We start from the raw sequence: 11,844 nt of genomic DNA, 5'->3' as shown, positions 1-11,844 counted from the left end.
AAAAAAAAAATGGCCATCCAGTCAATTCCGACTCACAGCAACCCTATAGGACAGAGCAGAACTGGCTGCAGGGTTACTAGGGCTGTAATCTTCATGGAAGCAGACTGCCACATCTTTCTCTGGGGAGTGGCTGGTGGGGTCCCAACCGTCAACCATTCAGTTAGTAGCCAAGCACTTAGCCACCACACCACCGGGGCTCCTACGCAGTTTGGAAATTACTAGTATTTTGATCAAGATTCTGCTTCCACATGTGCATTTTGCATGTATTGTAAATATAGAAAACACACTAGTACTATGACTAAAATTGTTAACTAATGTTTCCAACTAATAGTTATGAGGCACTCTGCAAGGGGTCTGAATTGAGGTTAAATTACATTCAAGATGGCATTCAAACTGTATTTTACTCTTTAAAATGTACTTTTAAAAAAAAATAATAATAATGGGACCATCTTTAAAATGTGTATTTGCATGTGCAATCTGTGACAACCTGCACTCATGTCAGGTAAAGGAGATGGCTCTGATATGGAGCGGCCTGACCCACTGCTGCTGCAGACAACAGTTAACCGCTGTCAGATTCAAAGAAGGAAGAGGATTCCGGAGTCCACTCACCCTGGACCACCCAGGTGAGCACTACGTGCCTGGCTTCTCTGGGAAAGCTCTAGGGTTCTGACATGGAAACAGATCTAAGCTGTAGAAAGAACACTGGATTTGAAGTCAGAGTCAGAACTGGGTTGAAATCCTACCTTTCTCTACTTTTAAGCTAGTGTTCACATTCTATGACTCAGAAGTGGCTAATTGTCAATGTAATGTGATTTATACCAGCAAAAGAAGCAAGCCAGGATTCAAACCAAACACCCCAGAACGGTGAAACAGTTAAATAAATAGCTGTGGAGTCAACTGCAGATCGCCAGGCTATATTCCAAGGTGCCCCTGGGCAACTTTTCAGTGAGTAGTTGAGCACTTAGTCATCTGTGCCACCCAGGGTCTCCGACATGATTAAATAAGTAACCATCTAGATGACAAACTCTGAGGCTCCAACTAAAACTTTTCAGAGACTTTGATAATAATTATATTCACAACCCACATAACATTAAAGGGGGAAAAATGTGACTTTTGGCCAATACTAGTGACATGAAAGTTTCAGACAAAAGAAATGAAAGAAAGCAATGCAGGAAGTTTAGGATCAGGAGAGAGTCGGAAGAGCAAAGCCGTGCCATTGAAACAAGGGGAGGAGTCCCTGACAAGAAAGCCAGCGCCTCAGCCCGCGGACAGACTGCCTCGTGGGCTGTGCCAGGAATGCCAAGAAGGGGCAGCCAGAGACACACTCTTCTATCTGTTCGGCGGAGATGTAGGTCAGTGTGTCATTTCTTCAAAGAGGTGAGTCAGGATCAGAAGAGCCGATCATTCAAAGGCAGAAGAGACAAGAGCTAAATTAAAGAGGCCCCTCTCGAGAGACCAGCACCCCCCTAAGACTTAAATCTTCATGCTATTTTTTACTCAGCTATTGACTGAGAAGAATGCACTATTAAGTAGACCGTTTCTCCCCCTTCCAACTGTCCTATAAATTGGTCCTGTGTTTCCCAATACCAAAAGGGGTAGCAGTAACTCATGGAGAGCAAAATGCCAGTCATACAAATTTAGAACATGGGTTAAGAAGTTTTCTGATCAAACCCCCAGCCAGAACCCTGAAGAGACAGAGGGGAGAAAAGCCATAGGCTTGCTCTCCCTACAACTTCATTCCATGCGCTAATTCAGAACAGTATAATTAACCCCGAGTTTCATCGCTAACACTGAAGTTCTTCAGACTGATGAGAGTATCATTTAGTATCCTGCAATCGCCAATAATAGCAATATGACACAATGGTGCCTATTGAGGCTCCAATCAGGGCACATAGTCATTTACATAGAACATTTTCTGTGACTCTCTGTAATACAACGCCACAAAGGCTCGATTGAGACATGAATCTCCCTTTCCCATAAACTAAAAGAAAAAGAAAGAAAGAAACCACAATCTCCTTTACAGGACAGCACAGATGGTCTCCACCCTTCCCAAGAGTTCAGCGGGCCTGGGCACTTCACTAGAAACTGCTCATCCTGACTCCGACCAGAAACTAGACAGTCACTTGCATATTACCGTGTACACGTGCGCACACACTGGCCTAATCTCTTCACACAGGAAAAGGAGATCTGTGATGCTTTAGGTAAGCCCTAGGCTTAAAATGGAGCAAGGAATGGAAGGGGCCCAGCTGGATTAGGGATAAACTAACCTCCGACTTTGCTGGCCCCCCTGGGGTGGCTCATGTGACCTCAGATTCAAGAAACCAGTGCTTTGGGGCCGCATAATAAGTCTGAAGGGAGGAAACCAGGTATCATAAATCACCATGGAAGGAGAGTGCTAAAAGTTTGCAGGACAGTCACTGCTAAAAGAATAACAGGGTTTGAAAGACAAACAGACTAAAGATCAAATGCGGGCTCCACTTCTTAGCCCAGGACTTTGAGCAAGCTACGGAATTGCTCTGAGCCTTTATTTCCTCCTCTGTAAAATGGTCTTATAATCCTTTGCAGGGATGAAGATTCTTACTCATGCATCGAAAATACATGACACAGTGCACATAAAGCAATTAATTGCTGGCATGGCGGTCAGCATTATTCTTTAGTAAATATTTATGGAAAGACCAACAGACCTTACAGTGCAGTGTTTAAGAGTTTGGGCCCTGGAGCCAGCCTGCCCCAGTTCAAATCCCAGCTCTACCACTTGCTAGCTGAGTGGTGACCTTATTTAAAATTCTCTGTGCCTGTTTCCTCATCTGGTCAAAATAATAGTAGCTAATTCTGAGGGCTGCTGTGAGGATTAGGTGGGTTAAGATGTGTAAAGCATTTATATAGTACATTAATGTACCGGAAAGAGTCACGGGTGGCACAAACGGTTACTAGGCGAAAAGTGGGCAAGCTGAACCAACCCGGACGTGCCTCTACAAGGTCACGGCCTTGAAAATCCCAAGGAGCATGTCTACTCTGCACGCACACTGGAATCAACTTGACATCAACTACCAACAAATGTACCAGACACTATTCTAACCATTTGTTATTGAAATAAAAATAAGATGAAACAACAAGGGGCCTGGGGAGGCGAGACGTTCTCTAGTGGAATCATCGTTCTCTAGTGGAATCATCGCAGCAGTTGCTAGTCTCTATTAGGCTCTCATATCTACTTTGTTATTTAACCCTTTAACTGAAAACACGAGAAAAACAGAATCCCATGATGTCACAGTGGTGCCGAAATTCTAAGGAAGGCCTGGGAATTCTCCTTGCTTAAAGGTTTCCTTTAAGAAAGAATTAAAAAAAAGAAAAAAGAAAGTCCTGGTTAGTGGGTAGTACCAAATGAATAACCATTTGTTCTTTTTCCAGCTCAAGTTTTTGCCTGTTCAGCCAAGTTCATCTCAACAGAGCACATCCTTCTCACAGGCCATCTTGAGGGGATCACCAGCGGGAAGGCCAGAGCTAACATCTAGCACCAGGAGGAGTGGGTTGGAGACATTTTCAACAAGCCAGAAGGGCACCACGGCTCCACTCAGCCACTGCTGAGCCCTACTTTGCTGTTCCTCTGCAGAACAAACCTCCCTGAAGAAGAGGTCTCTCCTACCTCCTCTTCTTTACATCCCATTCTTTGTTCAATGCACTTCAGGAGGAACTTCGTTCCCACCACCCACTGAACTGCCTCTCAGAGTTCTCCATGGTAACTGTCTTGCTAAAGCCGATCAGCATGCCTCTCTTCATCTTACAGGACTTCTCAGCAACACGTGTGTCTTACATTAGGTTCTCTACAAAAGCAAAACCAGGAAAGCTGAGAGAGAAATTTCTCTCAGGGAAATGGCTCACACAGTTGTAGAGGCTGCAAGTCCCAAGTTCGTGGGTCAGACGTCAAGCGAGAGGCTGACTCAGGCAGCTGCAGGAGCTGATGAACCCAAGACCGGCAGGCAGTACAGCAGGCTGTTGACTCTGGCAGATGACGGATCCAAGAAAACGGCAGATCGTTGGCTCACAGGCCATGAAGGGAACAATTCCAAGATCAGCAGGCAATACAGCAGGCCTCTGGTTCAGTTCCCAAAACCAAGTGATGAGAAGCTAAATGAAGGATCCAGAGCCAACAGATATTTTCCCAGGACATCTATATATATATATATATATATATTGGAGGTAAGCCACATCCCTGAGGAAACTCCCTTTCAATTGACTGAAAGCTCACAGCATATCCCCATGGAGGTGACGACCTTACATCAGATCTCATCATGGGAATGACCACACCACAGCTGCCTAAACCACTCAGAATCATGGGCCAGCCAAGTTGACACACAACCTTAAGTATCCTAATGTGGCATGACTGACTGACTACTCCGTATGGAATTTACTCAATGGCCACTAGAATATATATGCACCTCATGGAATACTGTCTTTAATAGGCTTTCCCCCTAACTCACTGACCATCCCTTCTCCTTCTCCTGCTCCTCTCCTCTTTCTCCTCCAATTCCATAACTAACTGTTGGAGAGTCCTGGGCTTGGTTCAGGGTTGGTCTCTCTGCTCTGTTTCAACTCTTTCTACTTAACCTTAGCCGTGGCTTTTAACATAATCTCTATGCTAACCCAAACTTACACCTCTACAGACCTCAGAAGATTGAGGCCCAGACTTGAATACCATCTGCCTATACCACACTTTCACTTGGAGACCTAATGTTGTTGTTGTTGTTATGTGCCATCAAGTCGGCCCCAACTCATAATAGACATCTTAAAATTAACATGGCCAAAATAATGCTATTGCATTTCCTTGCCAAAGCAGTTTTCCCTACCCATTCCTTAGCTTTCATTATCTAGCTGCTCAAAACAAAAACCAATAGGTCACCTGTGATGTCCACACACATTCTACCTGTAAGTCCTACTGACTCTACCACCAACATAGAACCTGAATCCAACCCTTGTCACCATCACAACAGCCAGTGACCTTTCTAAGTTACATCATCTCTCTTACTTGCTTGAACACTTCCACGGTGGCTTCCAGTGCAACCGAAATAAGCTCTGGCCTCCTTACAAGGTCTATGAGACACTATAAAGTGGACTTCACTACCTTCGTCTCAGACCTCATCTTCCTGCCCATCATCTCTGCTCATTCCCATCACAGGCCCATGTCCTTGTCCTTCTATTTAGTATGCTCTGTGCCCCAATCATTCAGATAGCATCTCACTCCCTTAGAGAGACTTCCTGTGGCCACTATATGTAAACTAGCACTTGCCACCCATCACACTGCATCCTCTTACCCTACTCTTCACAGCCTGTAGGTCTACCTGACATTATATTTCCATCCTCCCCACCAAACGTACGTACGCCCCAGTGAAAACAGGGACTTGTTCTATTTGGTTAAGTTTGTATCTCTAGGACACAAACCGTGCTTGGCACAGAGTAGGTGTTGAATAAGTTGTGTTTGCTGAATGAATGAATCAGCTAAGTGATGAATCAGAGGCCCAGGTAAAATAGAGAGAGGCTTTAAAAAAAAAAAAAAAAATCATATATGGGATCTAACTTAAAATTTTTGAAAAGCACTTGAAGCCCAGCCAAGGAGTCTCCTCAAGCAATGCAGCAGTCAGTCAGGTTGAGTTTCTCAGCTTCTCTTCCCTTCCTTCTTTCCCCCATCTATGCTTCATTTCATAATGTTTTGAAACTGGAAAAAATCCAGAGCTGAGGGTGAGAATTTCACAAAACGGAACCAAGCTAGGGGAAGCATTCTAGCAGGGGGGCAGGGCGAGACATTGAGAAAATGAGTCACTCTCTGCCACCTGGCCTAAACCAGACAGCTGGACACACAGCATCAGCAGTCACTTACTGAGCCTTGGGCACCAGGCAGGGCACTGTCCATGCTCACCTCACTTCATCCTCATGATACTATAATACAGTCACGAGAACACTGCCTCTAACATGGGGCTGGTTCTAATGTCAACCATTGGAGTGGAGGAAGGAATGTGCATGAGCAAAATGGCCCTTGAAAGGGTCAATGGAGGCATTTGTTGGCAAATGACATGCTGTACCCCTAAGCTGCAGCATGGCTGGTTTCCTCCTCCAGCACTGGGCCAGTGGCCATTTCTGCAGATGAAATAATGGGCTAGCTGACTTGCATTCAGGAACCAAATGGAATGACAATGTTGTTGTTCAGTCTTATAAGTTTATGTGTATGATCTGAATTCCCAGGTGTATAGCAGAGCTGACAAGAGGCAAGGTGGTAGTCACTGCTTGGTCACAGCCAGCTACCCAGAGGGACTGAGTAGTTGAACCTGTGGGCAAAGAAGAATGAAGAAAACAAAAACTTCATGTATATAATCAGTCCTAGCGACTGGTACACCATCCAATCTGCAGACTATATGACTATGAGACCAGAACTAGATGATGCCCAGCTACCAATGTCAACCACTTGGAAGGGGATCTATTTGGAGATTCTGGATAGAGAGAGAGAACAGTGTGGACAAAACTCAACATCATTTGGAGAAGAAAGAAAAAAAAAGGGGGGAGGGGACCAGGTTTGCTGGTCCAATAGAGCCTGGTGGAACCACTGAGACTATGGCCCCTAGCTGCCCTTCAGGTCTGGAATTGAACCCACACCTGTGGCTTCCAGCCAAGCAAAAGACAGGCATATGAGTTGAACATTTACCTGAAGTAGATACACTCCTTGGAGAGAACAATCAAGGGAGAAAGAAGGGCTGCTTATGCACCAGAAGACAGCTCAGGGGGCAGGAGTGCATGGAGGGATGGACACAGGGAAGAGGTAATTATCAGGAAGAAGTGGGAGGGACACTGTTGCATTGTGGTAAACTGTGGTCAATGGCATGAGACAAAGTGTATGTGAACTGCTGTATGGAAAGTGAATTTGCTCTGTAAATCTTCACCCAAATCACAATAAAAATATAAATAAATTAAAAAAGGAAAACATTGTTGTTGCTGGTTGTGTTGTTGTTGTCAGCTGCTAGAGTCAGCCTCTGACTTATGGTAACCCTGCATGGCCCCACACCTTCCCTATAATTTATTGCTAAGCAGACAATTGTGGTCCACAGGGCTTTCATTGTCTGCTTTTCAGCAGCAGATCCCCAGGCCTTCCGTCCTGGTCCGTCTTAGTCTGGAAGCTCTGCTGAAACCTGTTCACCATCACAGCAACACACAAGCCTCCGAGGTGCCTTGGCCAGGAATTGAACCTGGGTCTCCCACACATAAAGTGAGACTATAACCACTGAACCCCACTGACCCCGAATGGAAACTCCATGTCTTTAAACCCTGGGATTACATTCATCACAGCAGAGAAGCCCACCTTCTATGTCTTCTTCGATCCCTCAGCACCTTCCACATGCCTGATGGATTAAAACACTTCAGCCACATAAATTATTAATCTCCCAGATCATGCTCAAGAGCACACTAAGGGCTTCCACAGGCCTCAGATCAGTGAGGCTCAAAGTTGGACCTAGGTCTTCTAATACCAGGGCCCAGGCTCATTACACAACACATACAATATGTCATCTGCTCCTGTGTTAGCTTCCCTTTAAACCCTTCCCCCAACCACCTTTTTCAGTTTCCTTGTATCCAAATTCCACTATAAAAGGAAAAAGCCGGCTAGGAATCTGTGCACCAAGATACTAACTAGTGATGGTCAGTGAGAAGCACTGTGACAGGCAGAGAAACACAAAGGAGGTCAGTTTAGACTGTCTACAATCTATTACAGTACCTGGAAAATACTGCTTAAAACATCCCGTCTCTTCTTCCTCCTTAGTAAAAGGGCCTTTGTATTCAATTTTGTATGTTGCCCCCTGGGGACTAAAAGGCTACACTTCTCAGCCTCCCTTGCAGCTAGGTACATGCAAGTGACTAAGTTATGGCCAACGAGACAAATGCAGATGTGTTCTCTAGCACTTCCAGGAAGGCTGCTTATAGAACTGACTCAGCCCTGAGGGTCTTCATTTTGGCCTGTGCCTTTCCTCCTTCTGCCAGTATATAACTCAGACATGCCAACTGGAGTTCCCAGACCATCAGGTGCACTTGAGAATGGAAGCCAGGTGCTAAGATGGAAGTCTGGGTCTCAGATGACACCCTGGGGCCTCTACCAGCCCTGAACTGCTACCTCCAATTCACTTTTATGTGAGAGAGAAATAACGCTTTGCCCCATTGTTAAATTACTGCTGATTTGGGCTTTTTTGCTATGTGCAACCAAAGCTAATCCTAACTAACACAGGCCCAAAGCAAAAATAAAAACCAACTAACCTCTGTCCTCTGGGACTGTCTTATTTCCAAACAGCACCATAAAAAGAAAAACATCTATCTAGATAACAGTCCAACATTCCTACAAGTCAATCTGTTTTCATTGAATGTCCAGAACTTCTCAGGGTATCATCTCTATCACCGGCTCCAAGAAGCATTCAATCAAGAATATCCTTTATATCCTTTTCCAATTAAGAGAAAATTGTCCTCCAGTCTTACAGGGAGGCACTCATCAGGGGTCTCCATGAATCCAGGCAGGAGGGGGAGGGTGCACTTGGCTGTCATGTTAAACACAAGGGATAAGGGGGAGTTTTTGCTTAGGAGGCACTGAGTTTATGTTAATGATGGTGGAATAATTTGGAGAAGGATAGAGAGGAAGTTTGCACAGCATGAAGAATGGAAGTTATCAATATCATTGATCATACATGTGTAAATTGTTGAACTGGTGAAGGTTTTGTTGTGTATATTTCCACTGCAATTAAAAAACAAAAAGCAGATTGGTCAAATACTCTGTAGTGTATCTATTTGATTAAAAAAGAAGTATGCTGCCTTCCAAACACACACACACACACACACACACACACAAAGGAAAGCTCTTTGCTAGGATGGAGTAATTGTGCTCCCTTACCTGGCTTGAAGGACCCCTGGTGGTTCAGTGGTTAAGCACTCAGCTACTAACTGAAGGGTCTATAGTTTGAACCCATCAGTGACCCCAAGGGAATTAAGATCTGGCGATGAGCTTCCATAAAGACAACAGCCTCGGCAACTCTCTGAGGCAGTTCTACTTGTTCTACAAGGTCCATGAGTCCAACTCTACTCCACAGCACATGACACCTTCCTTGCAACACAAGGTCCTCTTGATTTCTTTCCATTTTGTGCTTCAACAGAAGCACGGACACTGAGAAACATGGTGAAATGGGCTGAAGAGGGGCGATGCCTCAACAGCAGTGGAGCTGGAGGGGCCTGGGGCATGCTCTGAGCCTCCCCACGTGTCCTTGCCACTTGTGGTCCACCCCCCAAGAATGTGGACCCGAGTTACCATCATGCACTTCTTCATGAAAAACTTCTAATTTGGTCTTTCATGTGAAATCTCTTATGGGATTTTAGCCACCCTCTGCCCTTTCCTGCTGGTATCTCAAGGGGATTCCAAGGTTCACCCAAATCCAGCCATTGTCACAACATCCTGTTCCAAACCTTGAAAAGAGCCTTCAAACCTGAAACCCATTGCCACCGAGTCAATTCCAATTCCTAATGACCCTACAGGACAGAGAACTTCCCCATAGGGTTTCCAAAGCTATAATCTCCATAGAAGCAGACTGCCTCATCTTTCTCCCCCAAAGCAGTCAACCTCTTGGTTAGCAACTGAGCACCTGAACCACTGCACCACCAGGGATCCTTAGTTCCTGCCTTAAAAAGAAAAAGAAGAAAGAAGCCTTTCCTGTAAATCATCGGATTCTAACTCCTGCATCAGATGGGTGCCCACTTTGTGTGTGAGGGGGGAGGGAACCACAGAGGTGGTCATGAACCTGCAATGATACCCACCTGACACAACACAGGCTCTCCCTCAGTCCACAAAACACTGAGTCATGGGGTGTCAGGGCTCAAGAGGATCTCAGCAACCCCTTCAGGTAAGTGAGAAAATCAGTGCACAGTCTATGTGTGTCACCCAAAGCCACCCACCTAGACAGAGGCCAACCTGGCACCGGAAACACACACTCCAGAACCAAGCATCTCTCTCTAACACTCGGCCCCCTCTTGCCCTCCTGGAGGGTGGGCCCCTGACTGCTTGTAGGCTGTCCCCATCACCTTCCCACCTCAAAGAAGCAGTAGGAGAGCTGTCATGGTGAACAGGAAGAAGTACATCTCGGGAGAAGCCATCCTGGCTGGGAAAAGGATGGGCGTGGGTTTATTTTGCTCTGCCCCGTTGTATTCATTTCCTGGGGCTGTCATAAGAAATTACCAGCAATGTGATGGCTTACAATGATAGAAATTTATCCTCTCACAGTCCTGGGGCTGGAAGTCTAAAATCAAGGTGTCTATTAACAGGGCCATGCTCCCTCTGAGGGGTCTAGGAGAAGAGTCCTACCTCTTCCAGCTTCCAGTGGCTACAGGCCTTCCTTGGCTCGTAGCTTTACCACTCCAACCCCTGCCTCCATCATTGCACAGCCTTCCCCTTCCTCATTGTGTACTTTTCCTCGGTGTGTCAACGGATGAAGGGCCCACCCAGATAACCCAGGATCTCATCTCAAGATCCTTAAGAACATCTGCAAAGACTCTTCTTCCACTGTAAGTCTGGGGGTTAGGACGAGGATATATCTTTTTGAGGTCCACTATTCTACCCTGGAGCTTTGGTGGCACTGTGATTAAGGCACTGGACTGCTAAACAAAAGTTGGCAGTCTGAACCCACCAGCCACTCCGTGGGAGAAAGATGAGGCAGTCTGCTTCTGTAAAGACGTAAAACCTTGGAAACCCTATGGGATCACTATGAGTCGGAATCGACTTGATGGCAGTGGATTTATTCCACCCACTAGAAGTCCCTGGGTGGCATAATGGCTGAAACCCACCCAGAGGTACCTTGGAAGAAAGCCCCGGCAATTTGCTATCAAAAGGCCAAACCCTTGAGAACTACAGAGTACTGTTCCACTCTGCCACACACGGGACTGCCACGAGGCAGAATGGACCTGACAGCAACCGGTTACTGCGACACTGCCTCCAGCTTCTCACAGGTGTCAATGACAGACCTAAAACCCCAGTCACCAAGTCAGACCCACAAAGGGCTCACCGCCACTGCAAGGAAGAGACACAGGACACTGCTATCCCAAGCCTCAGGCTAAAGAGAAGCTAGATCCAGCCTTACCTGCTCCCCTCACACTCTCTGTTCGGGACAACTTCCCTGTGCTCACTGCAGACATTAAGCAGCTTCTTCTTGTGAATCAGTCCTCTACACCCCAACACAGAGTGTCTAATTCAAAACATCTCTGCTAACTATTACCCTGAACCAAGCACGGAGGGAATATAGTGATGACTAAGACTTAAAGCCTCCCACAATGATTTTATCATGTTAAGACAGAACTCTGAACCACTCTGACACAAGGACTGTGGGGGAGATGGAAGGAAAATGCTGTGGAAGTTGAGAGAAAATTGCCATGGATTCCAAATTTACAGAGTGGGATAGCAGCTGACATCAGGGAGACCGTGCCTTTTGTGCACAGCCCTGACGGATGAGTGGGGAGTAGGATCTCCATTTGCTGAGGGAGTGAGTATTCTAGGGAGAAGAGCAGCATGAGTAAAACCAGGGCGGGAAGAAACCGTGGGCATGGTCAGGAAGACCTGGCCATCTGAGGCAGCTGCAGGAAGGATGTCTGGAGGCGTCTGGGAAGGAATCACCCTGGACAGAGAAGTTGAGTCCATACACTGAAGCAGAGGCATCATTTACAGTGTATTCCACATCAATAGGGCATAGGAGGCCTTGAATGCCAGGCTGGGGAATTCAGATTTACACTATAGGCATCAGGGAGCCTTTGAAGATGGAGGAGGCAAAAAGAAACAGAAGGCTTTCT

The sequence above is a fragment of the Orycteropus afer genome, unplaced genomic scaffold (genome assembly GCF_000298275.1).
Source record: "Orycteropus afer afer isolate SDZICR_OR568_19922 unplaced genomic scaffold, OryAfe1.0 scaffold00857, whole genome shotgun sequence".
Classification (NCBI taxonomy): domain Eukaryota; kingdom Metazoa; phylum Chordata; class Mammalia; order Tubulidentata; family Orycteropodidae; genus Orycteropus; species Orycteropus afer.
Note: the sequence above shows the minus strand (reverse complement) of the source record.